Source organism: Mercurialis annua, linkage group LG3 (assembly GCF_937616625.2).
Source record: "Mercurialis annua linkage group LG3, ddMerAnnu1.2, whole genome shotgun sequence".
Taxonomy (NCBI): domain Eukaryota; kingdom Viridiplantae; phylum Streptophyta; class Magnoliopsida; order Malpighiales; family Euphorbiaceae; genus Mercurialis; species Mercurialis annua.
The window spans coordinates 24,625,018-24,647,871 of record NC_065572.1 but is presented as its reverse complement, the minus strand read 5'-3'; positions in this window follow the sequence as shown (position 1 = coordinate 24,647,871).

The following is a 22,854-nucleotide window of genomic DNA, read 5'->3' as shown; positions in this document are numbered from 1 at the left end:
GTTTGTAAACGTTTTTCTTAAATCCCAACAAAGGGGAAACATTTGGATTTGTTTCGTAACGTTTGTAAACGTTTGGATTGGTTTTGTAACGTTTTAATTGCTTGTATACGTTTGGAACGTTTAAACGTTACGGAAAAATCCAAATGTTTCACCTTTTTAGCAATTTAAGCCAAACATTTACAAACGTTACAAAACCAATCCAAACGTTTAAAACATTACGAAACAAATTCAAACGTTTCCCCTTTTTAGCGATTTAAGCCAAACGTTTACAAACATTACAAAACAAATCCAAACGTTTCACCTTTTTAGCCATTTAAGCCAAACGTTTAAAACGTTATGAAACAAATCCAAACGTTTCACCTTTTTAGCTATTTAAGGCAAACGTTTAAACGTTACGAAACCAATCCAAACGTTTAAAACGTTATGAAACCAATCCAAGCGTTTAAAACGTTATGGAACCAATCCAAACGTTTAAAACGTTATGAAACAAATTAAAACGTTTGACATTTATAGCGATTTAAGCCAAACGTTTACAAAAGTTACAAAACAAATTGAAACGTTTCACCTTTTTAGCGATTTAATCCAAACGTTTAAAGCGTTACAAAACAAATCCAAACGTTTAAAACGTTTCGAAGCCAATCCAAACGTTTAAAACATTACGAAACAAATCCAAACATTTACAAATGTTACGAAACCAATCCAAACGTTTACAAATGTTACGAAACATAACGTTTAAGCCAAACGTTTAAAACTTTTTAGCGATTTAAGCCAAAGGTTTACAAACGTTACGAAATAAAACTAAACGTTACGAAACAAATCCAAGCGTTTCACCTTTTTAGCAATTTAAGCCAGACGTTTAAAACGTTACGAAACCAATCCAAACGCTTACAAACGTTACGATACAAATTCAGACATCTCACCTTTTTTGCCATTTAAGAAAACATTTAGAAACGTTACAAAATAAATCCAAAGGTTTATAAACATTACAAAACAAAACTAAACGTTACACCTTTTAAGCCAAACATTTATAAATGTTATGAAACAAATCCAAATGTTTAAAACGTTAGAAATCAATCCTAACGTTTAAACGCTACGAAACACATCCAAATATTTAAAACATTATGAAACAAATCCAAAAGTTTAAAACATTATGAAACAAATCCAAACGTGTCACCCTTTTAGCGATTTAAGCCAAACCTTTACAAAGAAACGAATCCAAACGTATAAAATTTTAAAAAACAAAACCATGCATTTCACCTTTTTAGCAATTTAAGCCAAACGTTTTCAAACGGTACAAAACAAATCCAAACGTTTAAAATGTTAAAAAACAATTTGTAACGTTTCACCTTTTCAGCAATTTAAGCCAAACGTTTAAAATGTTACGAAAGAAATCAACGTTTAAAACGTTAAGAAACCAATCCAAACATTTGTAAGGGATACGAAACAAATCCAAACGTTTCACCTTTTAGCGATTTAAGCCGAAGGTTTATAAACGCTACGAAAAAAAGCCACATGTTTCCCCTTTTTAGCAATTTAAACCAAACGTTTACAAACGTTACGAAAGGAATCCAAATGTTTAAAATGTTTAAAAAAAAATCCTAATATTTCACCTTTTTAGCGATTTAAGCCAAATGTTTAAAACGTTACGAAACAAATCAACGTTTAAAACGTTACGAAACCAATCCAAACGTTTAAAACGTTACGAAACAAAACCAAACGTTTCACCTTTTTAGCACTTTAAGCCAAACGTTTACAAACGTTACGAAACATTTTATTTTGTTTCGTAACTTTTAAACGTTTGGATTTGTTTCGTAATGTTATTTGTGTTTAGCTTAAATCGCTACGTTTTAAACGTTTGGAGTAGTTTCGTAACGTTTTAAATGTTGGGACTAAATCGCTAAAGAGGTGAATCATTTGGATGTGTTTCGTAACATTTGTAAACGGCGATTTAAGCAAAACGTTTACAAACATTACGAAACAAATCCAACCGTTTCACCTTTTTAGCAATTTAAGCCAAACGTTTACAAACGTTGCGAAACAAATCCTAACGTTTAAAACGTTAAAAACAAATACAAACTATTCACATTGTTAGCGATTTAAGCCAAACGTTTAAAACGTTACGAAACAAATCAAACGTTTCACCTTTTTAGCAATTTAAGCCAAACGTTGAAAATATTACGAAACAAAACCAAACGTTTTACCTTTTTAGCGAAATAACCCAAACGTTTACAAATGTTAAGAAACGAAACAAAACGTTTCACATATTTAGCGATTTAAGCCAAACGTTTACAAACGTTACGAAACAAATCCAAACGTTTAAAACGTTACGAAACCAATCCGAACGTTTAAAACATTACGAAACAAACCTAAACGTGTCACCTTTTTAGCGATTTAAGCAAAACATTTAAAACGTTACGAAACCAATCCAAACATTTAAAACATTATGAAATAAATCCAAACGTTTCACGTTTCACCTTTTTAGCGATATAAGCCAAACTTTTACAAACATTACGAAAAAAATTTAAACGTTTCACTATTTTAGCGATTTAAGACAAAAGTTTAAAATGTTACAAACCCAATCCAAACGTTTAAAACGTTACGAAACAAAACACAACGTTTCACATTTTTAGCGATTTAAGCCAAACGTTTATAACGTTACGAAACCAATCCAAACTTTAAAAGATTACGAATCAAATGAAAACGTTTCAAATATTTAGCGAGTTAAGCCAAACGTTTACAAACGTTACGAAACAAATCCAAACGTTTCATCTTTTTAGCAATTTAAGCTAAACGTTTACAAACGTTACGAAACAAATCCAAGCGTTTCACCTTTTTAGCAATTTAAGCCAAACGTTTACAAATGTTACGGAACAAATCCAAACGTTTCACCTTTTTAGCGATTTAAGCCAAAAGTTTATTACGTTACAAAGCCATTACAAACGTTTAAAATGTTACGAAATAAATCCAAACGTTTTACCTTTTTAGCAATTTATGCCAAACATGTAAAATATTACGAAACCAATCCGAATGTTTACAAACGTTACGAAAAATATCCAAACGTTTTACCTTTTTAGCGATTTAAGCTAAACGTTACGAAACAAATCCAAACGTTTCACATTTTTAGCGATTCAAGCCAAACGTTTAAAATGTTACGAAACCAATCCAAACTTTTACAAACATTACGAAACAAATCCAAACGTTTCACTTTTTAGCGATTTAAGGTAAAAGTTTACAACTTTACGAAACAAATCCAAACGTTTCACATTGTTAGCGATTTAAGCCAAACGTTTACAAACGTTACGAAACAAATCCAAACATTTCCCCCTTTTAACGATTTAAGCCAAACGTTTACAAACGTTATGAAAGAAATCCAAACGTTTCACCTTTTTAGCGATTTAAGCCAAACGTTTAAAACGTTGCGAAACCAATCCAAACGTTTAAAACGTTACGAAAAAAATCCTAACTTTTTACCTTTTTAGCGTTTTAATCCAAACGTTTAAAATGTTATGATACAAATCCTAACGTTTAAAATGTTACGAAACAAATTCAAACGTTTAAAACGTTACGATGCAGATCCAAACATTTCACCTTTTTAGCAATTTAAGCCAAATGTATTTGTTTCGTAACGTTTTAACCGTTTGGATTTATTTCATAACGTCTAAAACAATTGGATTTATTTTCCAAATGTTTACAAACTTTACGAAACAAAACCAAATGTTTTACCTTTTTAGCAATTTAAGCCAAAAGTTTAAAACATTACAAAACAAATCCAAACGTTTAAAACTTTACGATAGAAATCCTAATGTTTCACCTTTTTAGCGATTTCAGCCAAACGTTTAGAAACATTACGAAATAAAACCAAACGTTTCACCATTTTAGCGTTTCACCTTTTTAGCGATTTAAGCCAAATGTTTAAAACGTTACAAATGTTACAAAATAAATCCAAACGTTTCACCTTTTTAGTGATTTAAGACAAACGCTTAAAACATTACAAAACAAATCCAAATGTTTAAAATATTACGAAACAAAACCAAACTTTTCAACTTTTTAGCGATTTAAGCCAATCATTTCAAAAGTTACGAAACCAATCCAAATGTTTCACCTTTGTAGTGATTTAAGCCAAACGTTTACAAACGTTACGAAATAAATCCAAACGTTTCTTATTTTTAACGATTTAAGCAATACATTTACAAACGTTACAAAAGAAATCCAAACGTTTCACATTTTTAGCGAGTTAAGCCAAAATATTTACAAACGTTACGAAACAAATCTAAATGTTTCACCTTTATAGCTATTTAAGCCAAAAGTTTAAAACCTTCAAAAACTAATTCAAACATTTAAAACGTTACGAAACAAATCCAAACGTTTAAAACTTTACGAAATAAATCCAAATGTTTCACCTTTTTAGCGATTTAAACTAAACGTTTACAAACGTTACAAAACAAATCCAACCATTTAACCTTTTTAGCGATTTAAGCGAAACTTTTAAAACGTTACAAAATCAATTCAAACGTTTACAAACGTTACAAAACAAATCCAAACGTTTCACTTTTCTGGCGATTTAAGCTAAACGTTTACAAACATTACGAAACAAATCCAAACGTTTCCCCTTTTTAGCGATATAAGCCAAACGTTTAAAAACGTTACGAAACAAATCCAAACGTTTCACCTTTTTAGCGATTTAAGGCAAACGTTTACAAACGTTACGAATCAATACCAAACATTTTACCTTTTTAGCGATTTAAGCCAAACGTTTACAAATGTTACGAAACAAATCCAAACATTTCGCCTTTTTAGCAATTTAAGCCAAACGTTTACAAACATGACTAAACAGATCTAAAGGTTTCCACTTTTTAGCAATTGAAGCCAAACGTTTACAAACATTACGAAACAAATCCAAACATTTCACATTTTTAGCGATTTAAGCCAAACATTTACAAACGTTACGAAATAAATCTAAACGTTTCACCGTTTTAGCGATTTAAGCCAAACATTTAAAATGTTACAAAACAAATCTAAACGTTTCATATTTTTAGCGATTTAAGCCAAACGTTAACAAACGTTACGAACAAATACGAACGTTTCCCCTTTTTAGCGATTTAAGCCAAACGTTTCAAACGTTACAAAACCAATCCAAATATTTATAACGTTACAAAACAAATCCAAACGTTACACCTTTTTAGTGATTTAAGCCAAACGTTTACAAACATTACGAAAAAAATCGAAACGTTTCCCCTTTTTAGTAATTTAAGTAAAACGTTTACAAACGTTTGGATTTGTTTGTAACGTTTGTAAACATTTGTCTTAAAAATATAAAACGTTTGGATTTGTCGTAACGTTTGGTTTAAATCGCAAAAAAGGGGAAACGTTTGGTTTTGTTTCGTAACGTTTGTAAACGTTTGGCTTAAATTGCACAAACGGGGAAACGTTTCATAACGTTTGTAAACGCTTGCCTTAAATTGCAAAAAATGTGAAATGTTTGGATTTGTTTTATTTCGTTTTAAATGTTTGGCTTAAATCGCTAAAAAAGTGAAACATTTGGATTTGTTTCGTAATGTTTTAAACGTTTGGATTGGTTTCGTAACGTTTTAAATGTTTGGCTTAAATTGCTAAAAAGGTGAAACGTTTGGATTTTTTTCGTAACGTCTTAGACGTTTGGATTTGTTTTATAAAGTCTTAAATGTTTGGCTTAAATCGCTAAAAATGTAAAACGTTAGGATTTGTTTGGTAACGTTTGTAAACCTTTGGCTTAAATCTTTAAAAAGGTGAAACGTTTGGATTTGTTTCATAACGTTTTCAACGTTGGCTTGAATCGCTAAAAAGGTGAATCGTTAGGATTTTTTTCGTAACGTTTTAAATGTTTGGCTTAAATCGCTAAAAAGGGGAAATGTTTGGATTTATTTCATAACGTTTTAAACGTTTGGATTGGTTTCGTAACGTTTTAAACGTTTGGATTAAATTGCTAAAAAGGTCAAACGTTTGGATTTTTTTTGTAACGTTCGAAACGTTTGGATTTGTTTCGTAACGTTTGTAAACGTTTCACTTAAATTGCTTTTTAAAAAGGTGAAACGTTTGGATTTGTTTCGTAAAATTTGTTAACGTTTGGCTTAAATCGATAAAAAGGTGAAACGTTTGGATTAGTTTTGTAACATTTGTAAACGTTTGGTTTAAATCAATAAAAAAGTGAAACGTTTGGATTTTCTTCATAACGTTTGTAAACGTTTTGTTTAAATCGCTAAAAATGTGAAATTTTTGGATTTGCTTCATAACGTTTGGATTTCCTTCATAACGTTTGGATTTGTTTTGTAATTTTTGTAAACGTTTGGCCTAAATTGCTAAAAAGGTGAAACGTTTGGTTTTCTTTCGTAACATTTGTAATCGTTTGGCTTAAATCGCTAAAAAGGTGAAACATTTGGTTTTGTTTTGTATGTTTGTAAACGTTTGGCTTAAATCGCTAAAAATGTAAAACGTTTGGTTTTGTTTCGTAACATTTTAAATTTTTGTATTAAATTGCTAAAAAGCTGAAACGTTTGGATTTGTTTCGTAACATTTGTAAATGTTTGGCTTAAATCGCTAAAAAGGTGAAACGTTTGGATTTGTTTCATAACGTTTCTAAACGTTTAGCTTAAATCGGTAAAAAGATGAAAGGTTTGGATTTGTTTCATAACTTTTGTAAACGTTTCGCTTAAATTGTTAAAAAGGAGAAACGTTTGGATTGGTTTCGTAACGTTTGTAAACGTTTGGATTTGTTTCGTAACGTTTTAAATGTTAGGCTTAAATTGCTAAAAAGGTGAAACGTTTGGTTTTGTTATGTAATGTTTGTATTGGTTTCGGAAAGTTTTAAACATTTGGCTTAAATCGCTAAAAAGGTGAAAGGTTAAGATTTGTTTAGTAACATTTTAAATTTTTTTATTGGTTTTGTAACGTTTTAAACGTTTGTCTTAAATCGTTAAAAAGGTGAAACCTTAGGATTTGCTTCGTAACGTTTGTAAATGTTTGTCTTAAATCACTAAAAAGGTGAAACGTTTGGATTTATTTCGTAAAGTTTATAAATGTTTGGCTGAAATTGCTAAAAAGGTGAAACGTATGGATTGGTTTCGTAATGTTTGTAAACGTTTGGCTTTATTTCTTAACGTTTTAAACGTTTGGCTTTAATCGCAACTTTTTAAACATTTGGATTAGTTTCGTAACATTTTAAACGTTTTGATCGGTTTTGTAACGTTTTAAACTTTTGTCTTAAATCGCTAAAAACGTGAAACGTTTGGATTTCTTTCGTAACATTTGTAAACTTTTGGCTTAAATCGCTAAAAAGATGAATCGTTTGGATTTGTTTCGTAACATTTGTAAACGTTTTGCTTATATCGCTAAAAATATTAAACGTTTGGATTTGTTTCGTAACAATTATAAACTTTTGGCTTAAATTGATAAAAAGTTGAAACGTTTGGTTTTGTTTCGTAAGGTTTGTAAATGTTTGGATTTTTTTCGTAACGTTTTAAACATTTGGATTGGTTTTGCTAAAAAGGTGAAACGTTTGGATTTATTTCGTAACATTTTAATCGTTTGGCTTAAATCGCCAAAAAGGTGAAACGTTTGGTTTTGTTTCGTAACGTTTTACATTTTTAGCGATTTAAGCTAACTAGTAGGAATTCCGATTTTTCGATTCTCGCTAGAAAGCTCCTATTCGACCCGTAATGGTTTCTATATGTTCCTACACACTAATAAACATGATTAGCCTCTTAAAATTGATTGTCAAACTCAATTTTAGGGTTCAAATGGAACTTGGTCCAACAATCTCCCCCTTTTTGATTTTGACAATCAATTTACTCAAATGGCTAAGTTTGTGGGAGTTCAAAAGAACTTTGTCTCCCCCTCACTTTATGCACTCAAAATTTAAATGAATTTGAGACAAGCATAAAATAAATGCGATTTTTAAAACTTAGTCATTTTCGTAAAATTTGCAATTTAGAGAGATATGAAAAAATATGCAAGTATCTCTCCCCTTTTGTCAAAAACAAAAAGAGTAAAAACCTAGAGATCATAGGAACTTAATTGCGGAATTAAAAAATAGAAACATTAAGTGCGTTAGATAAAAAGTTCAATACATAACAAAATAAGCACAAAACACAATTTTATTCAATTGACAAGACAAGACAAGGGCTAGGAATAATAAAAACACATAAGTAATGTAATCCAAATAATGGTAGGAATTACAAGGCATTTTTGACAAAATGAAAAATGCAAGAAAAATAAAGCATAAAACAAATGAAAGAGAATGCATGAAATGAATGAGATGCAAATGGTCAATCCTCTTCATCAATGTCATCAAAATCTTATTCCTCAAGGACCGGAGTATGAACCGGAGAAGGCGGGAATTGAGCATCGAAGCGGTTCCGCAAATTGCCAAAATCGGACCGTAAACCACTAAACTCCGTTTCCATTCTTCCAAAGCGACTCTCCAAATTGTTGAAACGAGAATCCACATTCGTTTCCTTCAAATTCATACGTCCAAACATCCGCTCATTTTGACTATAAATGAGTGAGAGTATCTCATTCGTACTTGCACCTTGAGGAGGTAGCCAAGTAGAATCCATAGCCGGGGCCGGAATTTCCGCACCTTGAAAGCCCATTTGAGCCTCTTCCTCTACTTGTGCCGCAAACTCCTCCGGATGAGCCGGTTCCCCCAATTGCCGTTGTCGCTTTCTTGCAAGCCTTCGCACTTCTTGTCCAATAACCCTATCTCCAAAAAGGTAGTGGTAATGATCACCAACAACATTAAAAGGCCTCACTCGATTAACAAAGTAATCAAGATCGAGAAGGGACTTATTCCATCCAATAACAACGCCATGATTTTGACGTAGAGCTGAAGTGTAAGCTTTGGCCTTCTTGACCATTGTCGTGACGAAGGAGCCGACCCGAAGTGTGCCTCTCTTCCTTCCAAGTGCATGAAGATGTTCCATAAAATACCTAGCGCAAGAAAAGCGCTCTCCTTTGACCGCACACCACATAAAAAATAGGTCTTTGATGGGGACCTTCTCATTGCCTTCATGTCTTCCATTGATCGAATAAGTGATGATTCGATGGAAAACGAACAAAGGGAGAGTGGCAATAGACTTGGCAATTGCGGTGCGAGATTCGTGCCTCACGTCGGTGTTAACTTCCGCCCAAAAATCATGAATGGTGAACTCCTCAACACGAAAATAGTTTGTAGCAAAACCATCTTCAAACCCGAAGCACTCATCGATCTCCCTTGGTGTAAGCCTGTAGGTCTTTCCTTGAACTTGAAATGTCACTCCATAGAACCCGGAGCAATGATTTTCATTTGTGATCAAGTGAAGCGAAGCAATCACTACCTTTGTCAAATCCTCAATGGTTTCTTCTCTATTTTCAAGAACAAATTTTCTCCATCCCAAGGCATCAATGTAGGCTTCAACTTGAGCCCTTAATCCGTCAAAAGCCATATCCACAAGAGAAGGAAAACGAGTGCCTTCGATTTCCGCTTGTTCCATGTTACCCCTTCGAATGGCCAATTCCTCCATTTCCAATGTAGGAAGTTGAGTAGAAGCTTGAGCTGGAGCCTTTCCCTTCGATTTAGAAGAAACCTTGGGTGCCATGATGTATGAATGAATGAAATGAGGATGACAAATGCAAGAGATTTTGCAATTTTGAGGGGTTAAAAGACTATTTTGCAAAAAATATATTAGAAAGGTTTGAGAGGTTTTGTAAAGAAGAAATGCTCTCAAAGGGAGTATTTATAGGGCTTAAGGAGTCCTAAAAACGGTAGCCGTTTTGACAAGTATCAAAACGGGCAGATTTTTGAAAAATCTGCATGAATCGCGCCCGAGATATGTTCATCGCGCCCGAGATACATCAAACTAGCCGTTATATTCAAACGGTCGGATGTATCACGCCCGCGAGAACTATATCTCGCCCGAGATTCGTGCAGAAAAAAAATCATACTTTCTGTCTGTATATCACGCCCGAGATATGAAGATCGCGGCCTAGATACTAGCAGAGGAAATTTTTTTTATTTTAGTTTGAAGATCTCGCCCGCGACATGTAGACAGCGGCCGAGATTCATTGAAATCATGATTTTTAACAATTTTTGAAAAGTTTGCACAATGCCAAGCCTTGATTCCAACACATATGGATAATTTATTATGGACAAACATCAAAATCATGTAACCATCATACAAAAGAGATTAACATGTATATTGGTCCAATCAATTAAAAGAAAGCGCATAGTTAATTAAGAATAATTTGAATCAAATAAGGCAATAAGCACATTAGTTCAAAGTACTCACATCAAGCATACCAAGCTCTCGAATGATAAAATGCATACGATCCTCATTTTGAGGCTTGGTAAAAATATCTGTAAATTGATTAGTAGTATCGATGAATTCGATTACTACATCACCTTTATGCACATGATCACGAATAAAATGATGTCGGATATCTATGTGTTTACTTCTAGAATGTTGAATTGGGTTCTTTGATAGGTTTATTGCACTAGTGTTGTCACATTTGATGGGAATGTGATCAAGTGCAATACCATAATCAAGAAGTTGTTGCTTAATCCATAGGATTTGAGCTCAACAACAACCGGCCGCTACATATTCGGCCTCCGCGGTTGACAAAGCTACGAATACTTGTTTCTTACTACTCCAAGAGTTCAAACTTTGACCTAGAAATTGGCAAGTCCCGGAGGTACTTTTACGATCAATAAGACAACCCGCATAGTCGGCATCGGAGTAGCCAAGTAACCTAGGGTCCACATTTCTAGGGTAATAGATTCCTAGGTGTAAAGTGCCATGCAAGTATTTCAAAATACGTTTAACGGCATGCAAGTGGGATTCCTTAGGACAAGCTTGAAAACGAGCACATAAGCACACACTAAACATAATGTCGGGTCTACTAGCGGTAAGATAAAGGAGAGATCCTATCATACCTCGATACATTGTAATATCAATGCATTTACCCGATTCGTCTTTGTCCAATTTAGTTGTGGTACTCACTGGTGTTTTGCTACTAGAGGAGGTCTCCATGCCAAACTTTTTGAGCATCTCCTTTGTGTACTTGGATTGATTGATGAAGATTCCATCCTTATCTTGTTTGATTTGAAGTCCAAGGAAGAACTTGAGCTATCCCATGTTGCTCATTTCAAACTCCCTAGTCATACACTTAGAAAAATCTCTACATAGAGACTCATTAGTAGCACCAAAGATGATATCATCAACATAAATTTGCACAAAGAGAATATCATGCTTATGAGTCTTTGTAAAAAGAGTAGTATCAACCTTGCCTTTGGAAAAACCATTTGCAATCAAAAAGCTACTCAACCTATCGTACCAAGCTCTAAGAGCTTGTTTTAAACCATAAAGAGCTTTGTTGAGTTTAAAAACATAGTTAGGATGTTGAAAGTCTTCAAAACCGGGAGGTTGTTTAACATAAACTTCCTCCTCAATAAAACCATTTAAAAAAGCACTTTTCACATCCATTTGAAAAAGTTTGAAATTCATGCATGATGCATAAGCTAATAACATACGAATTGCTTCTAATCTAGCAACCGGAGCAAATGTCTCCTCATAATCAATGCCTTCCTCTTGGTTATAGCCTTGGGCAACCAATCGGGCCTTGTTCCAAGTTATCACTCCACTTTTGTCCAACTTGTTCCGGAAAACCCATTTTGTCCCAATAATGGTATGACCATTAGGACGGGGGACTAGCTCCCAAACTTTATTCCTCACGAATTCATTGAGTTCCTCTTGCATAGCAATCACCCAATGTTCGTCAACTAAAGCTTCACTAACTTTAGTGGGCTCTAGTTGTGAAAGGAAAGCAAAATTAGCAATAGTGCGGAAATGAGAGCGAGTACTAACACCTTTAGAGGTATCACCAATAATCAACTCTTGAGGATGGCTTTTAATAAAAGCCCACCCCTTTGGGAGATCATAGTTCACCCCTTGGTGTTCAGCCGAAGGAGGTGATTCGGCTTCCACCTTGTTACCACCTTGAGTTGGTTGAGGGGCTTCCACTTTTCCTAAGGTATTGACTTGATTTTCAACAAGTGTTAGATCCTCAAATGTACCTACAAAATCATTAACAAACGAGTCCTTTTTCGGAAAGTCCTTGGAGGACTCATCAAAAACCACACGCATAGACTCCTCAACAACTAAAGTACACTTGTTAAACACTCTATAAGACTTTCTAGTAGAGGCATAACCCATAAACACGCCTTCATCGGTTTTGGAGTCAAATTTTCCAAGGTCATCCTTGGTGTTTAATGTGAAGCACTTGCATCCAAATACTCTAAAGTAAGAAATCATGGGCTTTCTTCCTATCCATAACTCATAAGAAGTTTTATTCAAAATGGGCCTTATAAAGACTCGGTTTGCAACACAGCAAGCGGTGCTAACGGCCTCCGCCCACAAGTATTGAGGTAAATCATACTCATGAAGCATAGAGCGGGCCATTTCCACCAAAGTGCGGTTTTTCCTTTCAACAACCCCATTTTGTTGAGGTATTCTAGGAGAAGAAATATTATGATAAATACCATTTTCTTCACAAAACACTTTGAAAGACTCATTTTGAAATTCGGTTCCATGATCACTTCTAATACTAGAAATTTGCAAATCTTTTTCTTTTAGAATACGTTTTGCAAGACTAGAAATTTTTTTAAAAGCTTCATTCTTATGAGTTAGGAACATAACCCAAGTGAATCTAGAGTAGTCATCAACAATCACATATGCATAGTGCATGCCACGCAAGCTAGCAAATCTAGTAGGTCCAAACAAGTCCATGTGTAGCAATTGTAATGGTCTTGTAGTTGAAACAACATTTTTAGACTTAAAAGAAGACATGTGTTGCTTTCCCTTTTGACAAGGTCCACACACTTTGTCTTTGGAAAATTTTAGCTTAGGCAATCCTTTGACTAGTTCATCCTTACTAACCTCATTTAAGAGGTCCAAGCTAGCATGTCCTAGTCTCCGGTGCCATAACCAAGATTCATCGCTAAGGGATAGTAAACACTTGCCATCTTGGTTTTCAAGCGTTTCTAAGTCAATTAGATAGATATTTCCCTTTCGATATCCCTTAAAGACTACTTCATTATTCATTGGTTGAATAACATAGCAAGCTCTAGAGTCAAAAGATACTCTATAACCTTTATCACATAATTGACTCACACTTAAAAGATTATGCTTTAGACCATTAACAAGCCACACATTTTCTATACCGGGAGAATTAGAGTTACCTATCTTGCCTATCCCCACAACTTGGCCTTTAGCATCATCTCCAAAAGTGACGCTTCCTCCATCTATGCTCTTCAAGTTAGCAAAATTGGAGATTTGGCCCGTCATGTGCCTAGAGCAACCGCTATCAACATACCATAAGGTTTTATGGGAGACGGTCTTCTTTGGCACCTTAGGAGTAGATTCCTCCTCAAATGCCATGAAGCAAAGATTTGCTCTATCTTCTTCTTGACATTCATTATCGGAATCCTCCACTTCATCATCCCAAGTAGCCGCTAGACCCTTCTTTTCTTTGATTGGGAAGGTTCTTTTAGCTCCCACTCTACAATTGGTTTAGTATGACCCGATTTACCACATCCATAGCAAGTAACATCTCTAGGAGAGGGATTAGAAGACTCATTCTTAGGAGTGAAAGGCTTCTTGAAGTGAGAAGAATCACCTTTCTGCTCATATCTTTGGAATTGGTCTTTCTTTCTTAGCTTCCACTCCATCACTCTCTTTGCCATCAAAACCATATCTTCATCATCTTCATCATCACTCATGTTGAGCTCCTTCTCAACCTTGCTTTCAATTGCCTTAGCTTTCAAAGCAATTCCCTTGTTCTTCTCATCTTGAGCCTTCTTGAGATTATTGATTTCCTTTATGTAAGTCATCTCATGAAGAAGCAAGTTTCCGATGAGCTCATCGGTTCTCAAGTTTTTAATATTACTTGACTCCTCAATAGCAGTTATCTTCGGTTGCCAATCTAGGATATCCAATGAACGAAGAATTTTGCCATTGATCTCACCAAGAGTATAGTGCTTACCGAGTTTCTTGAGATTGGTAGTGATGGAGAGAAGACGGCTGGTAATCTCGGTAATAGTCTCATTAGGCTTGTTCTTGAAACTCTCATATTCACTAATGAGAAGCTCCACCTTCTTGTTTTGAACTTGAATTGTACCTTCATGATAGTTGCCAAGAATCTTCCACTTCTCCTTAGCGGTTGTGCAATGTTGAACTCTATATTGCTCCTCCTTGCACAAAGAAGATATGATCACACAAATAGCCTTCCGGTTGAAGCCATTTGCTAGAGTTTGCTCTCTTGTCCATTCATTTCTTGGCCAAGGCACTTCTATACCATCTTGTTCCTTTGTTGGAGCCTTGTAGCCACTTAGCACAATATCCCAAAGATTAACACCATTCATGTCAAGATAGTTTTCCATACGAAACTTCCAATTAGGAAAATCCGTACCATCAAAGAAAGGACGAAGTGTATGAACGAAGTTTTCGGTAGCCATAGATCGATAAGCTCGCAATTAAGTAAGGAAATGAGCAACTCAGCTATGATACCAATTGAAATCCCTAAATAGCTACCTTAGAGTGGGGTGAATAAGGTTTAGTGGGTAATTAAAATTTAAATGAGAGTTTGAGAAGATAGAAATTGACACAAGCAATCTAGAGTGGTTCGGATCACCAATCGATCCTACTCCACTACTCAATCAAAGATTGAGATTTTAGAATCTACTAATTGAGATAGTGTTTTAGAGATAAACACAAACTTTACAAAGAGATTTCTAAGAGATAATCTCAAACTCACAATGTGCTTTTCTAAGGCTAAACACAAACCTACAACACTAATGATTGAATCACAAAGATTAATCAATCAACAAAGAGAATGAGCAATCAATAAATGATGCACAATAAATTTAGAGAGAATAAATTGAATGCTTGAGAATGTTTGTTGTTGCTAGAGTGTCTAACCTCATAAATGAGGTAGACAAGGGGTATTTATAACCCCAACAACAAACCCTTGAATCTTCTAGAAGAAAACTCAAGTTTGGGCTGAAAAACAGTCATATTCATCGCGCCCGTGATTCATATGTCGGGCCCGCGATACACTTGAAGAACAAAGGTGTTTGGATTAGCTCGTATATCGCGACCGTGATTTGGTTTGTCGCGCCCGAGATCAATGGATCTCGCCCGTGATGCTTGAGGCATATCGGGCGCGAAAACCTACTGTAACTAGTGGGAATTCCGATTTTCCGATTCTCGCTAGAAAGCTCTGATTCGACCCGGGATGGTTTTTATATGTTCCTACACAATGATTAGCCTCTTAAAATTGATTGTCAAACTCAAAATTAGGGTTCAAATGGGACTTGGTCCAACACAAAGTAAATCCGATCCTTAAATAAAACCAAGTTTAAAATAAGAACTCATTCCCGAACTTAAAAATGCCAAAATCATGATAAGCAATTAAGCCAAATAACTTGCCAACACTTGGCAAGTAACACCCAAAGTACGTACACTTAAATACACCACTTAAATGGAATGAAAAGATTTAACGCCTTTCAAGTTTCATCTTGAACCTAAAATAGCTTAGCCAAAACAATACAAACAATATAACACCTTACATTCCTTTAACCAAATTAAGCCAAAGCACTCAAATAATCAAACATGGCAATTTTGCCGAAAATTGCCTAAACCAGCCAAACGATTCAAAACCAACAATCGATGAACCAAAGTATGCTATTACTGATTTAATACCTTTAAAACATCACTTAGAATATATTATATCAGTAGATATATCATTTGAAAACCATTTTGCAATCATAGCGTTTAACTTTCATAAAATTGTCGATTTCGCAAATCGTAGAGATTTTTTACAAAATAGATCAAACCCAATTCTTACTTCTAGATCTTAAGTCATTAGATCATTAGCCATTGTAGCACAACACATAATATCCCAAATAACTCAGATTCAACACTTTAACAAATCGCTAAACGAATCAATTTCATACAAACCTAAAATTAGCCAATTTGTTGTTTAAATCATGCAAATCCAATTCCAATCATAATAGATCATATTAAAATCATATTAAAATCCATTTGAAACATATTATTCAAATCATAAATCTCAGACCATTGAACAATAAGTTCCAAACTCCAAAACACCCTAAATCATGCCATTCTACTCAAAACACATGACAACGATTCACCAATACATAAGAGATTGAAATCATTACCTTAGAATGAATAATAACAAGATTAAATAAGTATTAAACCCTAGGGAAGGGTCTGGACAAGAAGCAACAAGAGTCACAATCACACCAACGAAGAACACCACAAGCAAATCGCGTAGAAATCGCAAAACAAACATATAATCACCAATCAATTGTTAAAAACCACCAAGGATCATAAAGGAATGATAGAAATAGGGTTTATCTGAGTGTAGGGTCGCATTAGGTCTGATAGGGTGAAAAAGGGCTGAAAGAATCGAGTTAAGGAGCTATTTTGAGCAAAACAGCGAACCCTACAGTGCCGCGTCACGCCCGAGATGTCTCAATCGCGCCCGTGATGGTGTATCACGACCGTGATGCTCCTGTCACGCCCGTGATACACCCCCTGTTTCCAAAAATATTGATTTTCTGGGCCTTAAGCCCAAGGTCGATCCACACGGCCCAAACCGCACTCAAAACAAGCTCAAACATCGAAATAACTATTGTGCAACCCAAACCAAAGTTCAAAGAAACTAAACCACCAAACATCAACCCAAAACACATTGAAAAACTCATCGTAACAAGCCGGAAAAATACAGGGTGTTACATTCTCCCCAACTTAAAAACAAAATCGTCCTCGATTTTAACACAACACAAACAAAGCACAAAACACGATATACGCGCACAAGGCAACCAAAGTAAAACATATCACACAAATCCAAAGTACTAAAATAGCATCAAATATTTGAAGCAATGCGAAACCCAACGTACCTCAAGAAAAGAAAGATAACAATTCCACATAATGGACTCCGTCCCCTAAGTATACTCCCCAACTATATAACCAAATTAAAACTGAAACCATAGGCATACTTCCACTCATCAACCTGCGCACTTGCATAACCACAACTCGACAAGTTGTTCGTCGAATGATAACTCAAATCACTACCTACATAGAACAACAACCCAAATTTTCACACCACGTATAAGCAAAATTATAAATTCGACAGTTCAGTACTCCAACTATTACTTGATTAAACAAAATATAAACCTTCAAGATTATTCAACTATAAATATTAAACATTCTCACAAGGAAGGTTACTAAACTGATTCGAGTTCAAACAACTATCAAGACAACCTTGACAAGGTGCAAGGACAAGCCCGAAACTCAAATCGCAATTCTTACAATACCAAAATCTAACACTTTAAATGAAAACCTCAAAATCCCCATTAATAACATCATGCAATACTCGTAACCTACTTAACATCTCTATACCTATTATCCCATATCAAAGATATAAATAAACTCGTTATATCAAACGAACAGTCTAGTCCAAAATTAACTAGATAATTTTCCCGCCAATATAAATCAGCCAACTTTAACGCATCATGAAAATTGAGTTGTACACATGACAAGGACTAAACTCGACAACACCATCAACCTTAACGAATCAATAAAAACGTACACACCTACCGACAATCCAAAGAATATATCACTTTAATCTATGATGACGAAATCTCCAAGTTACATATAAACCGACTCATTCAGAAAGATTCTTCCACTCATACCAAGAAAGCATACAGCCCGAAGTTACCTAAGTAATTAAGTACAACCAAACAACCAAACAAAACGATATCAAATTTTCAATAACAAAAATTCACAACCAACGATATCGATCAACCAACCTTTATTGTCGAAACCTACTCATCACGATTCTCGAATAAGCTAACTCATAAATCCGAGCCAAACTGAAATTCTCAAAATTGTTTCACCAAATATTACAGTAACCTTGCTAACAAGAGTTCACCTAAATGACATTCACCAGTAATCGGATCATTGGTTATGCTCAAAACCAAACTTATAGGGAAATAATTAAGATCACAAAACATTACAACTTCCCACTTCTGTTTTAAAGACTTTAATATCTTATAACTCCTTTTATATTTAAAACCAAAATACTTTTACTGTTGGAAAAACCTTCAATTTTGTAACACATTAATTTTTTTAAAAAACATACCAATTTTGAATTTCGCAATTATACCTTACTTTTAAGTAAGTTTGCAAATATATAAATAGTTCCAACTAATAAAATTATTATTCTCTTTAGTTCAAACTTGATAAATTTTTATCCTTTGTCAAAATGGGAAAATAAATTTATATTGAAAATATCCTCGCTCGCATAATATTCTATTTGAGTATACCAAAATGTTTAAACAAAATCGAACATGTAAAAACCTAACTTTTTTTAAAATCACAATATATACACACACGCGGAGCATAACCAAATCCCCTAATCCAACAACTCTCAAATCATAAATTGGAAGTTAGCACGTAAGCCTTCCAATCTAACCTCAAAATCCTATCATACATATTACAGCAATAACTCGAGTGCAACCTTATATCCAATACTACTTCTTACGAAACACAAAATTATGACACTACAGACCAATCAATCATAACGTAATCGTCCTCAATTCAGCATCATCATCACAGAGTATTGTCTAGCTACATTTCGGTAAAATTTCAAACCATTTGAAATTCATCAACTTTATAAATACATTTATCCCAAGGTGACTCGCGAGTTCGTTTCAAAACATTTTTCTCGAAATACTTAATTGCCAAAAATTCATTGTGCGCCAGGGTGATGACAGCTCTCATCCCCAAAGAGTTGCATCCAACTCTAACCATTTTAATGCACGTGATGCATGTACTATTATGCATGTATCATTTTTTTTATTTCTCTTTTACTTAGTGAACATACTCAGTGGTGCTAAATGCAATTTTCTATTCGTGACATACAAAAATGCATGTTCATGATATGTCTGGGTACAATTACGTGATAAAAACATTTCAAATACGTTTAACAAATTAACGTTTAAAATCAATTTCCCGATAAAACATTTTCTAGACATTACCCTCTGTGAGATGTGCACTCGATAGCCTAAAAATATTTCTCAAACTCCATACTTGCAATCCACCAAATGATATGATACTAACATAACAATTTAAACCGATAACTACTATAAAATCTCTTATGCGACAATAAACTCCCACTAAGCTTAAACATAACTCAAACAAAAACAATACATCACATATGTTTCTACAAAACAACCCACCAGTTCGCGCATCGCATCATCCAATCTTGATGAAAAACATTAATGTATTAATACATCGATCTATCTCTTCGAATAAGAATTTCCAAAATCCTTGTTCAGGATAATCTAAAACCACCAAGGAAACACTTTCTTTATCTTACTCATCTCAAAACCCTAAAACCTCGATCCACAAAACAACACACTAAACCCAACGTAACTTGAAATCAAAATTAAAGCAATATAGAGTTTAAACGAAGGTCCTACTCATAAAATAAAATCATACAACAAGGTAAGCCAACCATGACCGCGCGAAATAATACATCTCACGTGCTACTCCGCACAAAGAGGCAAAGCAAAACAATTAATATAATTCAACCCAAACGTGCGAGTTATGCAACACAATTATTACCAAGAGATTACGAATTCTACAATTCATAAACTATCCAAGCATGCCATACAGCCAATTAACTCAACATACCTAAAAGACAAAATCAAGACATGCTACAACCAGTTTTGAAATTTTGTAATAAAATCAACCTATAATATATCATCTTTCAAAAGTACGTATCAAAATTTATTTTGAACTTTAAAGTCAACCAGAAGAGTTCCAAATTTTAGTTGAGCCCCACGGTTAACAACAAAATCAATATCCGAAAATATCTCCTCAATTAAATCAATTGCTTTAAAAATTCCAAGTATCACAATCCATAAAACCATCGAGTTAGCCGAGTCATTACAACTACCAAGCTCAACTCCCAAATTTGGGTGACCCAAGTCAATCCCAAAACTACCATTTATAAAACGTATGCAAAATATTTATAAATCCGTAAAAGTCTTTTAATTAAATAAAAACAATCTCAATCCTTTCAAAATAAGAGCTCAAGAAACCCAAGTATCAAAAATCAACTCAAAAACTTATGTGAGAAAATCTTTAATCTCAAACAATCATTCTGTAAACACCTAAGCAAGCCAAACATAACTACCAAACATATGACCAAACGACGCTTCAACGTTGACATACCACAACATTGTAAAATAACAGCCAAAATATTAAATTCTCAATACGATGGGAAAATCTCATAAATAATACTATTTTGAAAACAACTATTTGTCAACACCAAGTCAAATGTAAGATTCTGAGATACGAGAAATTTATTTTACTTGAAAAGTAATTAAAATCATATTTTTAAAGTATGATGACCATACGAGTCATTCGGCTCTTATGTCAAAACACAAATCAAATTAAGACATTTTCTCAATAGTAATTATAAAACCAACGTGTGGTCAAACAATCATAAAGCCACAAACCATGCTTAAAGATTCATCACAAAAATCCTTTAAAAACCACATATGGCCAAGCCTAACGTATCATAGTACGTGCCAACCTATTTAGCACCCAATAACACAGCAAAACCAAGCTATGCTCACCAACAAGGTGAAAACAATCCAATTATAATCAAAATCAACCGAGCGTAAAAGCCAACAATTAATCACCCAAAGTAAACATCATATAAGGCACAACAGCCAACCAAGCATCCCTCGAAGTAAACACCATATAAGGCACAATAGCCAACCAAAATGTCACCCAAAGTAAACACCATATAAGGTACAATAGCTAATAAAAATCACTCAAAGTGTATCTCATATATGGCACAAAAGCCAACAAATCACCCAATGTATAAGTAGTAATCATTCCAAAGTAAAGCATCAGTAACTCATAAGACCGACACTCAACATTCCTATAGATGAAGGTAGAAAGTTTTAAAAACAAATGATGACGTTTCAAAAGACAAGACTTGAATCCTAATTCCGCAGTAGATCCTATGACCCAATAACAACACTTAACATGCCTTATAGCGATAAACACATAACATGCAAAAATTTGGCCTTAGTTCGAAACTAAAGCTCTGATACCAACTTTGTCACGACCCAATTTCATGGATCGCGACCGGCGCTAGGGTATGGGTATGGTCGTACCAAAACCTGTAGCAAGCCTCGAAGAAAACCTTATATTCAATATAAACCTGCAAGAAAACCAATGTCAGGGGCAACCGAGACTTCAGCCTAAGTATAACAACTTGTATAGCAATTCTAAAATAATTACTTGATAGCAATTCGAAACTGTGAAGCATGCCTCATATATAAATAATCCGATGTAACATGTCAAAGTATAATAATATAAAAGTCGTACCACTACGACAAACCAAAGTACAATAATAGAGATAACTAGTTCTATTGCGGTCTAAGAAGTAAAACAGTGGACTAGTCTGATAACATAAAAAGACCTCCGAGGAATAAAAAGATCGGAGATGACCAACGCTCTCAAAATCATAAACTTGGAAAGTTTGGAAAACAACGGGGGAGATATACTGAGATGAGTTCATAATGCTATTTACATTTATTAAGTTTAAAACCCTTGAAACAAATCCTTTTATACTAAAATATATATTGATTATAGAAAACAGTATTGAAATGAAATTCCAAAGTATTTAACCCAAAGTAGATGGGGACAAATCCTCATCGATTCCCAAGGTAGGCCAGACATTGGTCAGCCAATTCCAAAGTACTTACTGGTGCACACAGTCTCGATACAAGCCTATCGAGCAGCTCATTTCAATCCAGATCCATAATCCTTAAAACAGTTCACAAACATTTGATATACTAAGATAATGGCTGATTCTTCATGCTTAGGGCTGATCTATAGTGTTTTGGCTAGCATCATTGTATTTGAAATTATTGTGGATTGAATCTTGGTTATTGTGACATAAATTCAAAGGATAGATTGTGAGAACTGTATAAATTGTTTTAGTTGAATCATTGGCTGCCCATATCATTTTGAAATGGATCTATGTTATTCGAGTTAATTAAATCATGTTTGGTTGTTGTATATCCATAGGTTGAATTATTACAATGTTGTAGGGAATTGGAATACTATAAACTGTTTTGTTATTCTTGATTTTAGGGCTGTAAATAATGGAATTATCATGATGAACTAAAATCAAATTAATAGAGTTGGATTAGTGGGCTCTGTGTTTATCAAATTGTTGGTTAATTGGCTTGATTATTGTGATCAATTGGCATGTCTTGACTAAAGGATTTGAATCTGAAGATAGACATAGTTTATGCCAATTGCCATTTGTTTAATTCTTGTAGTGTCTTAGTATGTTGATTACAAGATTACTTTCGAATGCTACTTTGGCTAAGTGTTGTTCTAGCATCCATAACTTGACTTGTTAAATTGTTAGATAAACGATATGGTTTGTGTTGTCTTTTTCAAGAAAGTTAATTTGTTGTGGATTTTATTTAAACACTTGTTATGTGTTGGTTAATTATTGGTTAAGCGATATTGAGTTCTTTATTTTTCAAACTTGGGTTTTGAATTATTATTTGATTCCGGATTTTAAACATTGGTTTACAACATGGTTATGTTGGGTCGGGTTAGACTTGGATTGCCTGACATGTAATTTAAGCTTGGAAGTCTTGGTTGACTCAGCTAAGTAACATTTTGGCTTTTAAAATGTTCTACCAAATGGTTTGGA